The sequence below is a fragment of the Macaca fascicularis genome, chromosome 5 (assembly GCF_037993035.2).
Source record: "Macaca fascicularis isolate 582-1 chromosome 5, T2T-MFA8v1.1".
In the NCBI taxonomy this organism is placed as follows: Eukaryota; Metazoa; Chordata; class Mammalia; order Primates; family Cercopithecidae; genus Macaca; species Macaca fascicularis.
The window spans coordinates 119,848,750-119,870,785 of record NC_088379.1 but is presented as its reverse complement, the minus strand read 5'-3'; positions in this window follow the sequence as shown (position 1 = coordinate 119,870,785).

Sequence of the window (22,036 nt, the reverse complement as noted above, 5' to 3'; positions counted from 1 at the left end):
TGGCACAGCCTCTCTTAAAAACAGTTTGGCAGTTCTTAAAATGTTCAAGTCAAACATATATCTAGCTCATAACCCAGACATTTTACTCTCAGGTATTTATTTAAGAGAAATGAAACATATGTCTATACAAAAGTTGTACATGAATGTTCAGAACAGCTTTAATTGTAATAGTCAAAAAGTGTAAACAATACAAGCGTCCATTAACAGGTAAATGCATAAATAAATTGTGTTATATCCATATTATGGAATGCTAGTCAGTAATACAAAGAAGTAATCTACTGATATACCCAATATGGACAAGTTTAAAAATGATTATGCTAAGTGAAAAAAAGTCCTTAATGATCAGTGATGATGAGCTTTTTTTTTCATATGTTTGTTGGCTGCATAAATGTCTTCTTTTGAGAAGTGTCTGTTCATATTCAAGTCAGGAAACAACAGATGCTGGATGTGGAGAAATAGGAAAGCTTTTACACTGTTAGTGGGAGTGTAAATTAGTTCAACCATTATGGAAGACAGTGTGGCGATTCCTCAAGGATCCAGAACCAGAAATACCATTTGACCCAGCAATTCCATTACTGGGTATATACCCAAAGGATTACAAATTATTCTGCTGTAAAGACAATGCACAGGTATGTTTATTGCAGCACTATTCACAATAGCAAAGACTTGGAACCAACCCAAATGTCCATAAATGATAGACTGGATAAAGAAAATGTGACACATATACACCATAGAATACTATGAAGCCATAAAAAAGAATGACTTCATGTCCTTTGCAGGGATATGGATGAAGCTGGAAACCATCATTCTCAGCAAACTAACACAAGAACAGAAAACCAAACTCTGCATGTTCTTACTCATAAGTGGGAGTTGAACAATGAGAACACATGGGCACATAGAGGGGAGCATCACACACCAGGGCCTGTTGGTAGGTGTAGGGGATAGGGGAGGGATAGCATTAGGAGAAATACCTAATGTAGATGACTGGTTGACGGGTGCAGCAAACCACCATGGCATATGCATACCTATGTAACGAACCTGCACATTCTGCACATATGTCCCAGAACTTAAAGTGAAATTTAAAAAAAGTCAGGCCAAACACATACTGTATGATTTTATTTATATAAAACTTTAAAAAATGTTAAATGTGTCTATAGTTGCAGAAAACAAATCATTGGTTTACCCAGGATAGGGTATGATGCGGTGAGGGGTAGGAAGAAAAGATTACAAAGGGGCATAAGGAAACTTTTATGGGTGATGGATATGCTTATTATCGTAATTGTGGTAATGATTTCATGACTGTGTCCTCATGTTAAAATACAAATTATACCTTTGACGTGGGAGAAATGTATCTTATGTCCATTATATCTCAATAAAGCTGTAAAACAAACACACAAATAAAACTCAACGTCAAGAATATTTGTTCCTGTGATCAAGACTGGGCTCAGGTACACTGCTTATCTCTGCTTCCTCCTGGTGTCAACTGGGTTCACTCTTGAGGTGGCAATCAGCTGGTGTCTTGACAGGGCTGGAGGGTCCAAGATGGCCTCACTCACATGTCCAGTGCCTTAACTGGGATGGCTAGAATAAATGGGGGTTGGCTGGACTTCTCTTTCTCCTCATAGTCTTCCAACTCCAAGAATTCTATCTTATCCTCAAGAGGATTGCCCAGGCTCCCTGATGCAGAATCTCAGACAGCATGAGGGTGAAAATAAGAGCTGAAAGTCCTTTCAAGATTTAAGCCTATAATTTATACAATGTTACTTCTGTCCAAGGAAGTATTCTATTGGCCCGCACAAGTCATAAGGTCAACCCAGAATCAGTTTGGGAAGGGACTATAAGGGTATGATTTATTTGGGACTATTGGAAACAATCTATTACAATGTCTATAACTTTCGACCTAGTGATTTTTGCACACACACTTCTGTATCATTAATGTCACAGAAGTATATTACCATATGTAATAAACACAATTCAAAATTCAACAGTAATTCAGTGATTGATATTTGTGGTTGGCAATTCCTATTTCTTTACTGTCTATACTCTGCCAAGTTCCTGCCTTATGAATGTTTTTTCCTCTTTAGAATGGCAGAAGGGAGGTGGTTCTTCAATTTTATTTCTATATTTAGGGCTATACAATATTTGCTGAAAGTTTTTTCCTATTCTTCAAAAACATGTAGCTCATATATACTTTCCCAGCTTTCATGAGTAAAAGCAACTTTCGTTATTTTTCCCTTGTCATGGTTATTTTCTTTTCTCCATTGCCATGCCCTTTTTTACTGCAAAGAAAATATTTCACTATTTGTAGGTTAATTTATCTTAAGTCTCTTAACTTAAAGGCCTCTCTATTGTACATTTCTTTTTTGTAGCCATATTAACTTTAGTAAAAACATTAAACTGCAGTATTTGAATTATATAAACTAACTCAAAAGATTTGAAGCATTTAAAGAGCCTGTATTGATTTACCTTCTATGAAAAATTGCTGAGTCAAGCACTTTATATTGCACACAATATCTGATAAAATTATGGTAGCCACAATAGACATGATAAAAACAATGGCACCAGGCTAGAAGAAAGGCAGACACAAGATAAATAGATGTATAACAATATACAGTCAATGCTATGGAATTTGCAATTTCTTACAGCCAATACCTATGCAATGCCAGATTCTAGAAAGCACCAAGATCTATTGAACTAGTTTTCTGTCTAACACAGTTAAAACAAATCATTACAGTCTGCCAAAACGTGAACAAGCATGACTCTTGGTTCTCTCTCAAACGATCAGTCCTGAAAGGATTATAAAAGCAAGAAAGAAACATGGACTCTAAGAATTAACAACAGTGTGGGAAGCCACAGAGGAGATTTACGACTACCCTAAATTGGTTTGTGTTTGGATGGTGAGTGCCTGAAAATTGCCACTGAATATTTTGATGAGAAAATGAATTAAGATAAATCTTTTTAACTTTCTGCTTTTGATTCTCTCTTTGTTTTTTAATCTTAGGATGACTATTTCCTGCTCTTTATTACTAGAAATTGGCAGCAACATCTCAGACTGGATAATGGCACTGGTGGAATAATTACCAGGAAGAAAAAAAATCCCCACTAATGTGATGAAAACATGTGCAGATTGTCCAGTCTTCTGCTTTTGTACCACTTGCCCTTCCAGATGTCAGGGTTGGGATTTATTTCTCCCTATGGGTTTAAAAATAAAACTGATCAGAAAATTTGCCTTATACTGATGAAAAATAAGATGTAGTAATTTAGGCTTTCACACTAGACTCAGAAATAGAATCCATTAATATGTTTTTTCCTACGGATCCATTTAAAAACATCTAAATATGATGAAAATGAAAGAATGGAGAGAAATATGCCAGGAAAACATAAACGTGAAAGAAAGCCAGGGAAGCAGTACCAATATCTGATGAAAATAGATTTTCATGTAAAAAGATATCATAACAATATATTTCTTATAAAAGATACAATAGGGCAGAATAATATATCTATCATAATCATATGCCTGTCTAACAATATAGATTCCAAATATAACAAGGAAACAACAAACTAAACAGCAGGAAGAGATAAATCACCAATTATAGTTGTTTATTTCTAGACTACTTTGCTCTGAGACATATAGAACAAGTAGACCAGAAATACAGATATTGAAGATATGAAGAATACAATGAAAAACCTTGAGCTATTATGTCTATCTATATCTACCTCCCTACCTAATCTCCTTGACATTAAATATACATTCTTTTCCAGAATACATAAAATGTTTTTAAAACTAGGCCATACATGAGATCATAAAGGAAGCATAAATAATTTCTTAAGTATCAGTATTTCATAGGCTTTTTTCTCCCACCAAAACAAAGTGAAATTTGAACAAATAAAAAATAACAGCGAAGAAAAACTCATATATTCTGAAAGTGAAATTACATATTTCTAAACACTATTTGGCAAAACTGGAAAATTATAAAGGAAATGTATAGATATTTATAAGTTGATAATGAAAAATAATAGACACATAATTGGATAGACATAGAGTAGATACATAATTGACTTCCAAAAATTATATAAAGTCAGGATTTGTGGGAAACAGATAAAGCTAAACAAGGAAAAATTTTGATAGCTTTAAACACATATCAGAAGTGAGAAAAGATTAATGAGCTCAATATTAGACTCAAGATGTTGGAGATAGAAGAAGAAAGTAAACTCAAAGAAAGAAGAAGGTGGAAAATAAAAGATAAGAGGGCAGAAAAGGTGAAATAGTCAGTAGAAAGTATTAATAATTTCAAATTACATTTTAAAAAAGATTAATAAGATGGCTGGAAAATCTGATTAAGATAGAAAAAAGAGAAAGAGGTAAAAGGAAAAAAATGCAAGTAAACAAAATACAGAATGAAAATAGAAAATCACTGAGACAGCAAAGATTAAAAGAATAGCAAAAGACTATGAAAATTACTATTCAACAACAAGTCTGAAAACTGGATAACATGAATTAATTCCTCCAAAAATAACCAAAAATTGGATCAAGAAAAACATGGAACTCAAATAGACAATTAGTATTAAACAATTGCAATGTTAATCAAAATACTCCCCTTTTAAAAATATTTTAGAGAAAATTTTCATGTTGTTGTGTGGAGAATTTGCACGCTCTTGGATGAGATGTACTAATATTATAAAATATCAATCATCCACAAATTAATTTATATATTCAGTGTTTTCTCAGTCCCAGTAGATTTGCTTAAGGAAATCAATAAACTGTTCTCTACATTTACATATCACAAGAAAATCCTCACAGTGGGTGACAGGGGATATGTAAGACGGTGTCCTTTGCAGCATTATTTGTGGCGGTGGAGTGTTGTGGGCATTCTCTGAGTGGTTGATCACTCAGAGAGTGGAAGGTAAAATGGGAGGAATCCACACTGGGGAGTATAATGCCACAGGTAGAATCAATGGAGAGCACATAGAAACATGAATGACTTTAAAGACATAATACTGAGAAGAAAATAAGAGACAAAGACAATAAGAGATAAAATGAAATAGGCAAGACAACATCATTTTAATAACTTCAAAATATAAACACAAAACAATAACAAAAACTTACAGCAACACAATAAAACAAAAGTGAACACATTACATTGATTGGAATGGTTGCTTATTGCAATATTGGAGAGGTGTGAAACTGGAAGTGGGGTATGGAATTCGAAATAAGTGCATCAGTAAATGAAGCAAGAACACAGCCTTGCGTAGACCCAATGATAATGATGCTGTGGCATGAACTGAGAAGTTTAATTCACCCAGTCCTCTGAGCCTGAGATTCAAAAGAAATTAAGGCAAACAGCCAAGAAAAACACATGGAAAGCACACATTTAGAAACCAGTAACCGTAGGTTACTGAAAGTCTGCATAAAAGTATTGAAAAGTAATTGCATGTTTTTCTTCTTTTTCTGTTTAATCTCCAGCCTCTCCTTTTCCTTGTTCTTTCACCTGAACTTATACTTGTTAAATTTCTGAAATTGTGAATAATAATGATAACAAAATATGCAATAACTCCTCCTTGACTTTATGCCATCCCTAGGTCTAGTCTTTTCTCAGCAAAAATTCTTAGTAACACAGTCTATGCCCAATGCACTGGTTCCCTACTTCTTAGTTCCTCAATATTCATTGTAAGTGGATCCTTGATCCACTGGCATATACATGGCATTATTTAGATATTTTAACATAATTATATATGTAATCGATAATATATTTTGCTTATTCAATTTAGTGTATTTTAACATAGGAATATCCCATTTATTACTCTTGCTGTATTAGATAAGAAGTTTCTTGAGGTCATCCCATGTATTATTCATCTTTGCATCTCACACATCTTAGTACAGTGCCTTGCAATACTAAGTGTCTAAAATATTAATAGTAAATGAATAAACAGAGCTTTGATTTTAAATAAGTGAAAAGGTCCCCAGTGACAGACAAAATTGAGAAGTTGGCATATTTTACTTTGCAGTCTCAATCGACCTTTTCTTTGCTTTGTGTCATAGTTACACAGTCCAGGCCTATATTCTGGTCCCAACACTTATGGTCTAAATATATTGAGAAAGATATTTAGCCTCTCCAACTTTCATTTCCTCATCTGTAAAATAGCAAACAATTATTATCTATCAACTAGAGCTCTTATGAGAAATCAATAAAATAAGCCTTAGATCATTGCCTGACCCACTATATGCAAGAACTCAAACATGATTGAAAGTACTTTTTATTACATAGCAATTCTTTTATTCCTTTTCCCATCTTCTTTTTTCTTGCTCTCTACTTCCTCTCAAAATTGGAGATTATCAGATCTCAGTTATTTAAGTTGTAAGACAAGATTGTCAGTCAACAGTCCTGGCTTCTGTGGAATATCAGTCCTGGAGTCTAGAGGATGGTCTGACAGGCCAAACTAGGCATAAAAGAAATAAACCCAGGAAATACCTATGCTATTGAGATAAACAATAATTTGGTTTTGCAGAGTTAGGGGAGTGAGCATTTGGACTGAAGATGCTATCAGTAGAACACAAGAGACATTTTCTCAGGCAGTAGGGCACAGCATTGATAGAATTTGAAGTTGAAAGCACACTGAAATTTAGATAATTTTAGAAATGTAGTGGCTTACACTGGAAACTTTGAGATTGATTTCAAATCACATGAGGTTTCGAGATTCACAAGGGTAGGAGATTGGGGATTAACAGAGAATTCAGTCTAGAGAGAGACAAGGACTTATGCATTGTCACGGACACAACTGGTTTCCAACTAAATATATATTCCTTCTTCTCCTTTGCTGAACAACATATAATATGGGAATGTATCTTTCTGCATGCAGTTAATGTTCTTCAGGTGAAGCTGACACACCGCTAGTTCCAGGAAGAGGCTTGATTGGGCAAAGGGTGGTCCTGACCATTTTTATATTGATTGGTGCCAGTGAAGCAACACACAGAATTTTGTGGCCTACCTTAAGAATCTGACCCAGTAATAGACTTAAGACTCCATTTGTGCTAATAAGAGACAAGTGGAGGCATGCTGGGGATTTGGGGAAAGAGGTTCTCTCATTCTCATTTGCTTTGTTGCCAGAAACAGTCCCAGTTTCCAGTTCAGGAAGATGTGGTATAAGATGTGAATCCTGGAAGTACTATGCCATTTTTCCCTTTACTGGGAAGTCAACTATAGTAGAGAATGCTATACTGTTACCAAAACCGATTTCCTGTTTTGCTTGGCATTGTAAGATATTTTCTATGCATTTTGTACTTAGGGATAGCACATATCCATACAACTAAATTCTATTTTTGTCACTTCTGGGCAAAGTGATAAGAATGTATGCCTCCCCTATTCTCTCTTTTGCTGTACACTAGTTGAATGAAGAGAACTCTGAGCAATTATAAGAGAGTGTAACTACATGTTGGGAAGAGCCCGTGTTCCTAAATGATGACATAGAAGGCCGTTACCACCAGAAATATTCACATTGGATGATGATGTGATTGAGAAGTTAATTTTTGTCGTATAAATGCTATAATAATTCAAGATGTACCCATTGCTAGCAGTTAACTAAACCAGAATTAATCTCACACGGGGAAGATAGGATAGAGATAGAAAAGCAACCATGCTACATTTTCTTTATCCAGTCTATCATTGAGGGGCATTTGGGTTGGTTCCAAGTCTTTTCTATTGTGAATAGTGCTACAATAAACATACATGTGGAATGATAGGCTGGATAAAGAAAATGTGGCACATATACACCATGGAATACTATGCAGCCATAAAAAGGATGAGTTCATGTCCTTTGCAGGGACATGGATGAAGCTGGAAACCATCATTCTCAGAAAACTAACACAAGAACAGAAAACAAACACCACATGTTCTCCATGATAAGTGGGAGTTGAACAACAAGAACACATGGACACAGGGAGTGGAACATCACACACCAGGGCCTGTCGGGAGGTGGGGGAATGGGGGATAGCATTAGGAGAAATACTTAATATAGATGACAGGTTGATGGGTGCAGCAAACCACCATGACACATGTATACTTATGTAACAGAACTGCACGTTCTGCATATGCATATGTATCCCAGAACTTACAGTATATTAAAAAATAAAAAGAAAAGAAAAAGGAAAGAAAAGAAAAAGCAACCATGTCCCCAGTGATACTGCTGAGCTGTTGAACCAAACAATCTCTGAAACTCAACCCAAATCTTCCAGTCGAGAGAAATAAATCTCTATTACTGTTTAAATGTGTGAGTTGGATTTTCTGTTTTTAGCTGAAAGGTAATTTCATGAAGAATAAGACAAAAACCAATCCATGGACACAAGTTACAAGGTTAAACTAAGTCATGAAGAACAAGGCAAAGATATATATTGCACAGAACTAGGTTGCAAGATGAGCTGGGTCCCAGCAACAAAGCAATAAAGACAATTTGATGTTAAACTGTCAAACAATGAATCCATGGATATTCGTATTTTGTATGCGCCTTAATCAAAATCATCAGACAGTAGGGTTACAGCTGTACCTGTAGGTGGAGTGGAGTTCAAGTGGTCCCAAGTGTAGTGGAGCCTAGACTATATAAGCAGGAAGCCAACTTCCTATTAGGCTAGGAAAATAAATTAGGGACTGGCTGGACTGCAGCAGATAGAAATTTTTTCCAAGTAGCTGAAATGGATAAAATGTCCTTTTAATGCATGTTCTGCACTAACATAAAACCAAACCTATAAGTCCATGCCAGTCCAAACCTCTTTACATCTTCTCCTTACTAGTCATATGTGATTTCCTGTTCAATAATTGTGAATATTTCACATTTTCTCTGGTAAGCCACCCATATTTTCCAATACATTTTATTTTTTCATTACTACAGAACTGTATTTTAAATATTTAATCTCTTCTATTACACACTGGAATGCATGTCCCCACTTCCTCTGTTATCTTGGCCTCTACTAATGTTACTTATGAGAAAATATGTCATTGAAATAAATTCTTTTCATTGGTAAAAATTTAATGGTAATGTTATAGCAAGAGCTTTCATTCATAATGAGTACACCTTAATTATTTCAAGAAATTTCCAAAGATAACGTTTTTTTGCATATTTGGGGAGAATGAGTTAACAGTAATGAATCAGTAAACAACATAATCTATTTGACATAAATAGACCATACTCTAATTTCTATTCTAAAACCTAATAGAAATGGTTTACTATCTTTATTTCTACTCTTAAGTCTGTTGTTTTACCTGCAAATTATAATGAATTTTAAGGTTCTTAAAAAATAAAGAGTTTGTGCTATCTGTGATTCTGGTCGCTCAGTATATATCTACAACTGCAGCTGCAGTGATCAAGACGGTAGCATTCAGAAGTGCTCCTAAGAAGGGACTAGAAAGTATTCAAATTAAAACTTTTTCACAGTTAATCATGAATTATATTTGACTTCAAATGAGGAGATGACAAAAATTACTTTCAAATGAGGAAAATATTTGAAGTTTAATAAGATAAAATTTAATATACAGTCATCTGAATTTGTTGGATATGAGGGTAGAAGTAGAAATAAAGTTCATACAACTACCCAGACCACTTCTAACTTAATCAAAAAAGTGTATTCTGAGTATTTGCCAGTAAATAGTGCTGTTTTTGGACCTCTAGTAAACTAGTAGACATTAGCTGTGATCTCTCCCTTGAGACTTCTTAAACTCAGTGATTTTATTAAGGATTTCATTCTCCTGTTGAAGAGAGAACCCTTTACAATTGAGTGAAAAATTACATCAAATGTAACAAAAAGTATTGTTTTAGACAAAGTGAAGATTCTCTGGTAAGGTGAAGGTCTCATTTTTCTTATAAAAGTATTTATTTTTCTCCACCTGCAGACTGGACACTGTGACTCCAGCAGGTTACCACAAATCAGATAGTCATTCTATCTGATACTCATGCAAAGAGATTAATTATAATCAGAAGAAAAATGTAACACATTGAAATGATTACATGACAGTAAATAGACTGTTCCAAATCCTACTACTGAATAAGTAATTGCCTAAGGAATCCTTTATATTACTTTTGTAAATAATGGCAAAAAATATCGTATTCATATAAATTTTCTTTGGATTGAAGGTCTAAAATCCTAGATGGATATATAAATAATTTTTCAATGAAAAACCAACATATTGTAGTGTACTTTAATAGATTTGAGCTAATCTGAAAGTGACTTTGTTAAAGATATTAAAGTAGAGAGATTGCTGTAAAGGAAATGTTAAAACTTAGTCTTAAGTAACAAAGAACTGCCTACTACTCTGCTTAACCAAACACAGGGAAATAATATTTCTAGCTAAAGGTTTGAGAAACAGAAAAAAATCTAGAATACTTTTCAAATATTAGCCTGATAAGTAAAATTTTGACAGAGGGAAAAAAACTGATGCTTAAGTTAAATAAAACCTTCACCTACATTGATTCATGACCTTGTCCTCAACTAATACAAAGTACAGAAAGCATTATAAATCATATTGTACTGGATGAAATTGATTTCACTATCACAGCTTTCCATTTTTTCCATACACAGAAGGAAGAGTTAGGGATTTAAATATAAACTACAAAAATTAAAGTATCTCTATGATTTTGGAATATTAGTATATCACACTGCTAAAGTCACGGTTCCTCAATGAGATGGCATATTTTACATTTTGCACAAGCCTTTGGTTATATTCATTATTTTCCCAAGACAACGCTGTGAACGCTATATGATCTAAGGAGTAGAAAAGTGTGACTTTAAGAATAGTTGTACAAAATTGGAGGCATTTACTTTTCTGAAGGAAAGGGTCCCTGAAAAATTAGTTACATTGAAATTATTATAGCTCTTTTACCACTCTGATGCAAACATTTGCTTTCTCATACCTTGAGATGAAGAAATTGCAAACTTCAATGTTTTTCTGAGAAACAAATAGTAATCATTCCATACCTGTTTTAATTGTATGTCATCCTTTGAAGGAAAGATACACAGAGCTGGTTTGGCACCCACAGTGAGGCCATGGTGTTCTTCTGTTGAATGTAAACAATATATAAACAATCCCAGAGATCACCAGCATCAGATAAGGCCACTCTGACCCCAGTAAAGTGAGACAAAAACAAAACCAGATCCTAATCATGTTTGAACACAGATACAGACTGGGTCAATGTAAACACAAAAAATTACCAAAACCTCCCTCTCCCAGCTAAGATGAATGACTGCCTTTTTAAAATTTAAAACAATTATAGCTTTATCCTCACTCTTTTGGCTTCAGAGAAAAATTTGTTAAGATATTCATTCATGGAATGACTCCTTCCTGACAGTACCCAATGCGGAGATAAACCCTTTTCCTTGAACTCTTTCTTCTTAGATCTCTCCCAGATCATCTACCACAAGCCCTAATCTTACAATAAATTATTTTAAGATCATTCTTACTGAGTGTCTTCGTCTATTTGTGACACTTTAACAAAATACTTAAGACTGAGTCACTTTTAAATAATGTAAATTTCTCATAGTTCTGGGGGTCAGAAAGTCCAAGATCAAAGAACTAGTAGATTTGGTGTCCTGTGAGGATTACCCTGCTTCATAAATGGCACTTCTTGCTGCATCCTTACGTGGCAGGGATGGTAGAAGGGCAAAAGGGACCTCGTTAGTTCCTTTGAGCCCTTTTATAAGGGCATTAATTCATTCATGAGGTGAAGCCCTCATGACTTAATCACTTCCCAAAAGGTGCTACCTCTTAATACTGTTACATTGGAGATTAAGTTTCAACATGAATTTCAAAAGGGACGCAAACATGCAAACATAGCACTAAGATGCCCAACAGTTCCCATGGTATAGTCTCCCTTGCTGCAGCAAACATCAGTACACCCAGGTTTTACTGCAGGTGTGTTCATGGTGGTTGTTTGACTCATGGACATAAGCTTTATGCTATTACTCTCAGTTTGACATAGATGCTATTAATATATTTGACATAAATAGACCATACTCTAATTTCTATTCTAAAACCTAATAGAAATAACTTATTCTCTTTATTTCTACTCTTAAGTCTATGGCATATTTCACTTTACAGGTTGATAAAATCTTTCATTATATATAAATTAGTTATCTTTGAATGACTAACAAATAGCCTTTGCTCTGAATATTAGAAAATAAAATCAATATTTTGAAAAGTTGGCTTAATTAACAAGTATGGCATCGTTGCAAGGTAAGGAAAAATAGTAAGTGACCCGTCACTGTGTCATCTTAAAATATGCATATACTAAAGTGCAAGAACTGCTTTCAGATATTTTTCATATTCAGCTGGGGGCAGAGTCCGTTGATCAATGAATGCAACTATTCACGTTGTGTTTTAAGTCTTCAAAAAAGGCTTGATTAATGTAAGGCAAATTAAAAACATAGAAATCAAGTGGTGGTTTGATACCATTTGATGGTATTGTTACTGGTGGAAAGTATTCGAGTTATGGGTGGTGAATCCATACGGGTCTGCAGCAACCTCAGTTCTTGCCTTCTCAGAATAAAGAATTCGACTGAGGAGCATAAGGCAGAAAAAGAGACCAACGCAAGTTTTAGAGCAGGAGTGGAAGTTTATTTAAAAGGGCTTTAGAAGAGGAAAGAAAGGAAAGTAGCTTGGAAGAGACTCAAGCGGGCACCTGAAGGTCAAGTGCGGTGTTTAAACTTGATCCCAGGACTTTATTCGCTGGCCCCTTTTCCATGAATTTTCACTTAGGGTGGGCTGTTCACATGCGCAGTGCCTTCCTTACCCTTGGGAGGTGAGCACGCGCAGTGTGTTTCAGAAGTTGTACACATGCCCATCTGAGTCTTTCTTCCCTTTTCCAGCGGTGTGTTCCCAGAAGGTCATGCTCTGCAGTTTTTGTCTCTTAATGCACATGCCTGGGAAGTTACTTCTCCCTGGTGTCTGCATTCATTTAACACTTTAGTGCAACAGGTGTGGACCATCAGGAAATGGCCTCTCCCTGGTGCTGGCTGCCAATTTAACACTTTTAGAGAGGAAATGTGATAACTGCCAAACTATCACCTGACATTTCTAGTGGGTAGGGGAGAGTCCTCTCCTTCCCTGCTCATGCCTGTCTAACTACCTGTAACAGTATTAACTCCAAACAATATAGAGTGCCTAAATCATGCTTTGCCAAATCACTCACGACATACCAGCTGGTTTCCAAATGATTATACACAAAGAACACAACCAAAAGGGAGATCAAATAACCCTTTGATTCATATCTGAACAGGTATCTGCAGATTGTGGGTAAAGGTTTGATACACAGAGTCTACACAGGTTCTAAGTTTAAAGCTTGCAAGAGATCCTGCTTTGCTCTTAAATATTAATATTGAGACGAGACAAGCCTGTCCATATGTGTCTCAGTGGCAAAAAAAAAAAAAAGAAAGAAATAAAAAGATGAATGGTGTGGACAGAGAGAGAGAGAGAAAGTCTTGAGAATATTACTCAGCTCCAAGAGAGAGGGAGAGAAAATACTTGAGAGACTGTGTGAAACCCAGAAATCTCCATGTGAGAGACAGATCCTGTGTCCATTTCCTGATACAGCTGCAGTGTATCAGAGACAATTAAGACACAGTACCCCACTTCATGGTAAAATATACCACAAATGATCAAATTAATGCTTTATATTCTACTCCATCTTGTTAATATCTCCTTTTCCTTTAGAGGAGCAAGCAATTTGGAGACCAGATTATCTATGTTCCCAAACCTCAGCTCTACCTCTTATGTTCAAATACTAGCTGGGTGTGTTTGGACAAATTATTTAGGCTTTCTATGCTCTTTCATCATGCATAAGCTTAGAATAATAAAATTACCCATTTCATGGGGCTTTTCTGAGGATTTTGTGAGGATTGGTTTTTGGAATATGAGATCCTGAAGTGTATCAAGATAATTCTGTTCTTTTCATCTTACGTCTAGTTGTCAATGCATACAACTGCTTATTTTGTACCTTCCTGGGTAAAGAGAGCCAGACACTTTAGTCTATACCAAAAAAAAAAAAAAAAAAAAAAAAAAAAGCATCAGAACAGACACTAATTAGACTGTCTCCAAGGTTCCAGCATATGCTAGATTAAAATATCACTCCCTAATTTATTACGAATTTCAAAGTATGCCTATCCACATTTTTCAGTCATGTTCATTAGGAGAGGTTTTTCAATTAGTCCTACATGGTGGCTTAGCTCAACAATAATGTCAGTTAAGAAAAATGCCTCCAATTTGTAACTCTCCTTCTTACTAAGGTTTTACAGAAAAATTAAATTTAAAATAATTCCTTTTGCAGATTTTAATAAAAAGAAATTAAAATTTAAAAGCACTCCACTTCCAAATTTTCTCATTCTCTGCAAATAGATTTAACTGGGGGCTTGGTAGAATTTTAGTATTTTTCTCAGTCAACCTAACTAGAATCAATAGCCAGCACTGTAACATTTTCAGCGTTGGATTAATTCAATCCCAAGTCTTAAGTACTCTCATTTTTCAGTATCTGAAATGGTTAACACAGACTAGGCTGGGCATGGTGGCTCATGCCTGTAATCCCAGAACTTTGGGAGGCCAAAGCAGGAGGATCACATGAGGTCAGGAGTTCGAGACCTGGCTGGCCAACATGATGAAACCCCGTCTCTACTAAATATACAAAAATTAGCCAGGCATGGTGGCATGCACCTGTAATCCCAGCTACTTGAAAGGCTGAGGCAGGAGAATCACTCGAACCACAAGACTATTACAAAACTAGTCCTCTACCTAAGAAATTCATAAGAAAAATGCAAGTTCTTATAAAAAAATGTTTCCAAACAAGATGATGGTATCAGACAGGACTTCAACACTGACTAGCTTATAGCAGAATATGTACTGTACTGTCCTGTGTAGCAGAGCAACTTACAATGCTTGTGGATCTAGGGGCCCAAATGATGTAATCAAGCCTCTTTCTCTCTCTCCTTTTGCTTTTGCTTGGGTTCTGCGTTCTTCTGTGCAGACTTCATTCACAGATAAGCCTTTCAAAATAGTGTTTCCCAACAACTTGAAGTTTACATAATTCTCCAGAGTGGCATTTTCAGCAGAAAGATATATGTGCTGCCTGAGTTCAAAATGAAATAAAATAAAATCCTAGGATTTAGCCTTATTGAACTGATGTATCCCAATATCACATGCATATCAGAGATCAGATCAGATATATGATGTTTTCTGGGAAAATGGAAGGACAGAGAAAGGATAAAAGGAAAATCTTGTTTTAACATTGTCCAGAGTATAATCTGTGCATACCAGTTGTCCAGAGTTCGTAATTTAAACAGTTTTGTGGGGAAAATTCTGTTGAACAATTAATTTTACTGTCACATGCTTGTCACTGCGCTCTGTAGAAATCAAGGGTTTTTTGTTTGTTTGTTTGTTTGTTTTCTTGTTTGTTTAGTCCTCTGCTTTCACTGTGAAACCTTCATAATCCTTGCCTCCAGTATCCCAGTAGGAATCCATATAACTTCTGTCGTGGACTTTTCTCGCAAATCTCATGGTAGCTAATGCTATTGTGCTGCTGCTGTCGGCATTTCTCAAACCCATACATTAGAGGCTAAATTTGAAGCAATAAATTTCATCTTATATTAGTCCTTGAACATAACCTATCATTTTTAAAAGAGACTTTTTCTTAAGACATTATAAAGTCTTTGTTCTCTCCTTATTTCTGACTGTAGCCTGACCTGACTTTCAACAAAGAATCAAATCATTTTCTTAGACTCAACTAAGGAAATAGAGGAAAGGAAAAAGAGAAAAAGAAAAAAGAAACCCACATATAAACATTGAAAATAAAATAAAAAGCTATAGACTCTGGGATTTCCAATTTTATGCCACACACCCATTCCAGTAACTAACAATACAGATGCCAAAAGTCTTTTTACACTTAATCTCTGTTTGAGATTTCTCTGGCTCTGGCAGGCTTGTGTAAGAAAAAATGTTAAATAAAAAAAAATAATAATTTTTGTTGTTGTTGTTGTTGTGAGCATAACCAGTTGCTTAGCAAGAACAATTCCTTCTCCTTGTCTCCAGAGCCCCTGAAGAAGAAAAAGAAAATAAATATTTATCTCTGGCCAAGATGTCATCCCTGTTTACTCACTTCAAGGTTCCAAATAAGCCTGCTCAATAGCTGGATCATTTTTCCAAACAACAAATACCAGCTGTCATATTTCCACAAATCTTTGATGTCCTGATGCAGTAATCTACTTCCAAATGCTGGCCCCCATGTAGCTCCATACTTGAGATTGAGAAAGTAGGAACTGAGATTGGCTTGGATGGTGTTTTGATAGTATTAGAATGTGCAAATCGTGGTGTTTTGTGCAAGTAGCAAGTGATTCTGCATGATTGTAGCTTAGAGGGTGGCCAGTGTTGGGATGCTGAGTCTAAAAAAGTATGCTGAACCTGTACTTTTGTTACTTATGCCAGGCTGCATTTATTTTACTTATGCCACTTATGTTACCTGTGCCTGCATTTATGTTACTTCTCTAGATTTTACTCTGTAGGCATTGAGGATCTTTATGTAATGAAAGATGTGACATATTTTTATTAAATTCAGTATTAAAAGCATATATCTCAACTTTTATTCAACATTTATGTCCCCTATTGGACATTGCTTTCAGTTTAAAAGACTGTGTGAGCAATAGAAATGCATGAGTTCAGAATTATCTTTTGGTATTTGATGTCTAATCCAACTGGGAAGGGGAAATTACTCTCATTAGAGCCACCTTGTTATCTTATGAAAGTATCTCAAAACCTTATTGGTAATATTTTTAGACAAGTCTCGAGGATCTTACTCAACTCTAAGAGTTAATCTCTAAGAAAGTATTACCAACTTCTGCTGATTTTCAAGCAATTAAACAGTGTAATTTGAGCCACTGAACTTAAATTGGATGCCAACAATATAGAACTACAGTGTCTTTTTAAAATGATCCTGCATACATGGGTTTCATTAGATCACCTTGTAAATGCATCACTAAGAGTGTTAGTATTGATGCTTCTTTGGTGACAAGGAACAGGAATCCATTCAAATAAAGAGGAAATGTTTTGAAGGGATATGAGGGAAAAGCACAATTGAGCCTCGTTGAAGTCATAATTTGTGAAGCCACCAGGGCAGCTACTTTTTTCATCTCTCTAGAGTCAAATTATTTCTCCCTCTATTTTCTTGGTAAGTCTCCTACTTCTTGCTACAAAAAGAACTGTCATTCCTGATAAAAATCTGCATGACTTGTGAATCTACATTCTTTGAAAGCCAAATTTCAAATTCTTACGGAAGTTCTGATTGGTCACTGATCATTCATTGCGTTGTTATAGTTGGAGTATGGTCACATGCTACTTGTGAAGCTAACTGGACTCAGCTGTACATCAGGCATTGCTGGTGGTGAGAACTTCCTAGTGAAGGGAAGCAATGTATGGGATAACCTCTTATTGTGCTTGATCATTTCTTTTTAAAAAGCATTTAAAAAATTGTTTTGTAGAGATAAAGAGTCTCACTTTGTTGCCCAGGCAGGTCTTGAACTCCTTGCCTCAAGGAATTCTTCCACCTTGGCCTCCCAAAGTGCTGGAATTACAAGTGTGAGCCACTGTGCCTGGCCTATATATATATATATATATATTTTTAAACAAATGATAACCAAATGAATAGGTCACGATGACTATTGTAGAATTGACCTAACCTAGTGCCAGAATTTATACTACAATTAAAGATTAATAAACACAGCCTTGAATATTGGTCTCATCTTTTCTCCTTTATTTCAAAAGTCAAGTACGTTAGATAAAATCAAGAGGATGAGAGTCATTTATAATAATGTTATTAACACTTAAAGCTCTAAATAATTTTGCCCTGAAATTATATCAAATTTTATTTTAGTATTTAGAGTAATTATTTTATCAAACAATTGTAATCTGAAGTTTAGAAAAATGTTATGAGATAAATTTATAAAGAAAAGTGGTAACAGCTAAGAGCAAAACCAGACTTATCACTATGGTAACTAGATTTTTACACATTCATTAATAGTGTTTCCAGAGTAAAGAACAAACAGAAAGTAGTAGACAAGAGATATATACATTTGAAACAAGATATGTAACTCTAATGTTTTATATGCTACAACACCACTAAAAGAACCATATTCACAAAAATGTTATTTTTCCTCTCTTTTCTGTCCTTTGAGGCATGTCCAATTAAATAGTGAGATATGACAGTGTATGACTGGAATATGCTGTTATAACAGCAAAATGACAAGATTCTGCATGCTTGATTGCCTATTACGTCTTATTTCCCTCAAATGCAAGAATGCGAAAAAACTTTGCATGAAAGACTCTTAACAGAATTAACTTGCTTTTTAAAATAATATCACTCCTTAGAATTAAGAACAAACACATTGAAAACTTATTATGTTTCAGATAATATGACAAATGCTTTGCTTAAAAGATCATAATTTACTTTAATAACATTTTAAAATGGGAATCCATTGTAAAATGGGAAACAAAAATGTTTCCCATTTTACATATGAAGAAACAGGATTACAAAATTTTAGTGGCAGAACACTGGGGAGCCTGGAGAAGAACAGAAATGAAATGAAAAATCCTAACGGTGACCTGAAGGAAATTTTTCAAAAGGCAGCTGTTGCATGGAGAGAACAAGTTTTTGGCTAGGGTGACAATTTATAAATAAATGGTCTTGTTAAGCCAGGTATTGGCATTAGCAGAGATTTACCACACTTAGTCTTGAGGAACAAGCTACAGGAAATGTTAAAGCAAAGTTTTCAGCTCAAATTCCTAAATATTGAGATATACTTCAAATGGAAACATTTTGGTAAAAGTGTTTATTTGGCACACAAATTATTCACACTCAAAGACAATCCCACAGAATCTCCTACTTGTACCATCTTTGGAAAATCACTAACACTCTTTAGTTTTTGATCCATTTATCTGAAGATTGTTTCTATGAGACCTGCAAGTCCTAATGTTCTGTAATTTGATGGAGACTTTTTTGGTTTATGTCAGCTCTGTCCTTCTCCTCTCCCAGCTATTTAGTTTCCTTATAAAGAATTCTGTTCATACGTCTGTTTATTAAATCAAGCATTGGCTTTATACCAGTCTTGAAGGAATTCACTTTTTTTCATATTTAAATAATTGAGATGGTGAGTGCAACTCTTATGAAACTAAATCTCATAAAAGTGTTTACATTTTCTCTGTTTCAAAAAGTAAATATGCCAATCTGGGTTTTCTTTTTTTTCTTTAACAACTAGTAGCATGGAAACCTGGAATAACTATGTCGTCTGTACAATATTCTTTCCCAAGAAAATGAAGGTCACTTTGAACAAACAAATGATAGTCTCTGCCAGGTGGGAGTCTTCGGATTCATTAAAAGCAGAGTGAATTTGCAGCATGTTGAACTCAAAGGAATTGGCAAACAACTACAACTAAAGCGAAATCCATGGAATTTAGAATTAACAGTTTTTAAAAAATACTTCATCAAATAATAATTTAAGAAAATAGAAATACAGCTAACTCTTCCTAATCGTAATGAAGGTATAGTGGATACTAAGTAGCAGGCAGCTGGATTTGATTTTAGAAGAAATTTTCATGTGCATTCTGTTATCTCCATTTACTATAAAACCACTGTACTGTGAATTTGTCATGAAATGATTTTATGAGATAATCAGTAAAATATATGCCAGAAAAGCCTTGATATGTCTTAAAAGGCCAGAATGAAAGTACAAAATATTCTTGGAAGTGGTGTTCTCTTGTTCTCAAATGTAGTTGAAAACTAATTTAATAAAATAGGAAAATCTAATTAAATCAGAAATGCTGTTTTGTCTTGCTGATATTGTATATCCATGATCTCAATTAAGCAAAGATTTAGACAGTCAAGAGTTACAAAAGATATTTCAAATATTTAATTTGAGATCATACTATCTTTAAGACCAACATCATACAGACATGCTTAGGGGAAAAATACATTTCCTTTCTGCAGTTTCCAGATACAATCAGTGAACATTTATCAGGGTCCAAATAAATGAATTAAATTTTTGTTTTTAAAGTATTTAGAAAAGTCATTACATATTACCTTATGCTGTTTGGTAGATGCATTTTCCTGAATCAAGAAAAGTATTTGGTTTATAGCAAATTACAAAATTTACTAAAGTCCCTCTTATTTTCCAAAGAAAACTTGTTAGCATTCTATAGAACTAACTCTTAGGATCAAACTTTTAAAAATGCTGGGTAAGTTATAGTTACAAGGTTACTATATCTTCTTCTACATGGCACGAAAAGCGCACTAATAATTTATATCCATTTCCTTCTGTACTCTCCTAATGCCCTATGCTATTAATAGCAACAAAGCCCTGGAATTATCCCTTTCTATACATTATAGATACAAAAAGCTCATTGTGGGGTCACTCTTTATTTCTCTGTTCTTAATATGTGCATTAGTTTGCTCCAGCTACCATAACAAAATACCTCAGACTGGATGGCTCAAACAGTAGAAATTTATTTTCTCACAGCTCTATAGGCTAGAATTCCAATATTGAGGTATCGGCAAGTAATTTCTTTCAAGGGCTCTCTCCTGGACTTGCAGGTGGCTGGCCATCTTGTCACCAACTTTTTCTCTGTGTGTGCAGTCCCATGATAGCTCTCTCTGCTTCCAAATTTCCCCTTTTGATAAGGACAGCAATCAGATCGAATTAGGGTGCACTTACGTGACCTCATTTAACCCTTAATTACCTATTTAAAAGCCTTATCTCTAAATATAGTCACATTCTGAGGTACTGGGGTTAGAACATCAAATTATGAATCTGTGATGTGTGCCCTCCTCCACCTCCACCTCCTGGTTGCTTTTAGATTTTCTCCTTATCAGTAATTTTCAGAAATTTGCATGATGGGTTTTGGTGTGGTTTTCTTTGTATTTATCCTGTTTGGACTTTATTGTGTTTCTTTGATCTATGAACTAACAATTTTTTTAAATTCAGAACATATTTTGCCTTTTTTTTTTCAAATATATTTTAGGTCCTCTCTTTAGGAAATCAGATTACACATATGCTAGGGGAAAATTTTTTTGTAAACTGTCTGAGTCTTTTAATCATTTTTCTAGTGGGTTTTTTTTAGCCTTTTTAGCACCAATTTTTAAAAGTTGTCTATTTATTAACAATATTAATCCTTTATAATACTTTTTGCATGTATTTCCTCCCACTTTATCATTTATCTTTTGAGTTTGTTTTTGCTGCTGACTTGTTTTTTGGTATGTAGACATTTTTTAAGGTAGTTGAACTTGTATTTCTTTTTTGTTTCTGATTTTGAACAATAGTTAGAAAGATGTTCCCATCTTGAGAATATAAAGGAATTTACATGTTTCCTTGTAGTGCTTCTATGATTTTCTTTTTTGCACTTAGTTTTTGTATTTATTTTATTTACTTATTTTAAAATTTATTTTATTTTCAGCGGGCTTATGTACAGGTTTGTTACCTGGGTATATTGCATGATGCTGGGGTTAGGGATAAAACTGATATTGTCACCAAAGTAATAAGCATAGTACCCAATAGTTAGTTTTTCAAACCACACTCCACCTACTTCTTCACTCTAGTAATCTATAGTGTGCATCATTGCCATCTTTATGTCCATGAGTAGAAAATGTTTAGCTGTCTGAATATTTCACTTATAAGTGGTTTTCTGTTCACATGTTAATTTGTTCAGGATAATGGCCTCCAGGTGCATCCTTGAAGCTGCAAAGGTATGATTTTAATTTTTTTTAATGGCTGCATACTATTTCATGCTGCATATGTACCATGTGTTCTTTTTCCCTCCCTCCCTCCCTCCCTCCCTCCCTCCCTCTCCTTCTTTCTTTCTTTCTTTCTTTCTTTCTTTCTTTCTTTCTTTCTTTCTTTCTTTCTTTCTTTCTTTCTTTCTTTCTTTCTTTCTTTCTTTTTCTTTCTTTTTTCTTTTCCTTTCTTTTCTTTTCTTTTCTTTTCTTTTCTTTTCTTTTCTTTTTTTTGAGACAGAGTCTCCCTCTGTCGCCC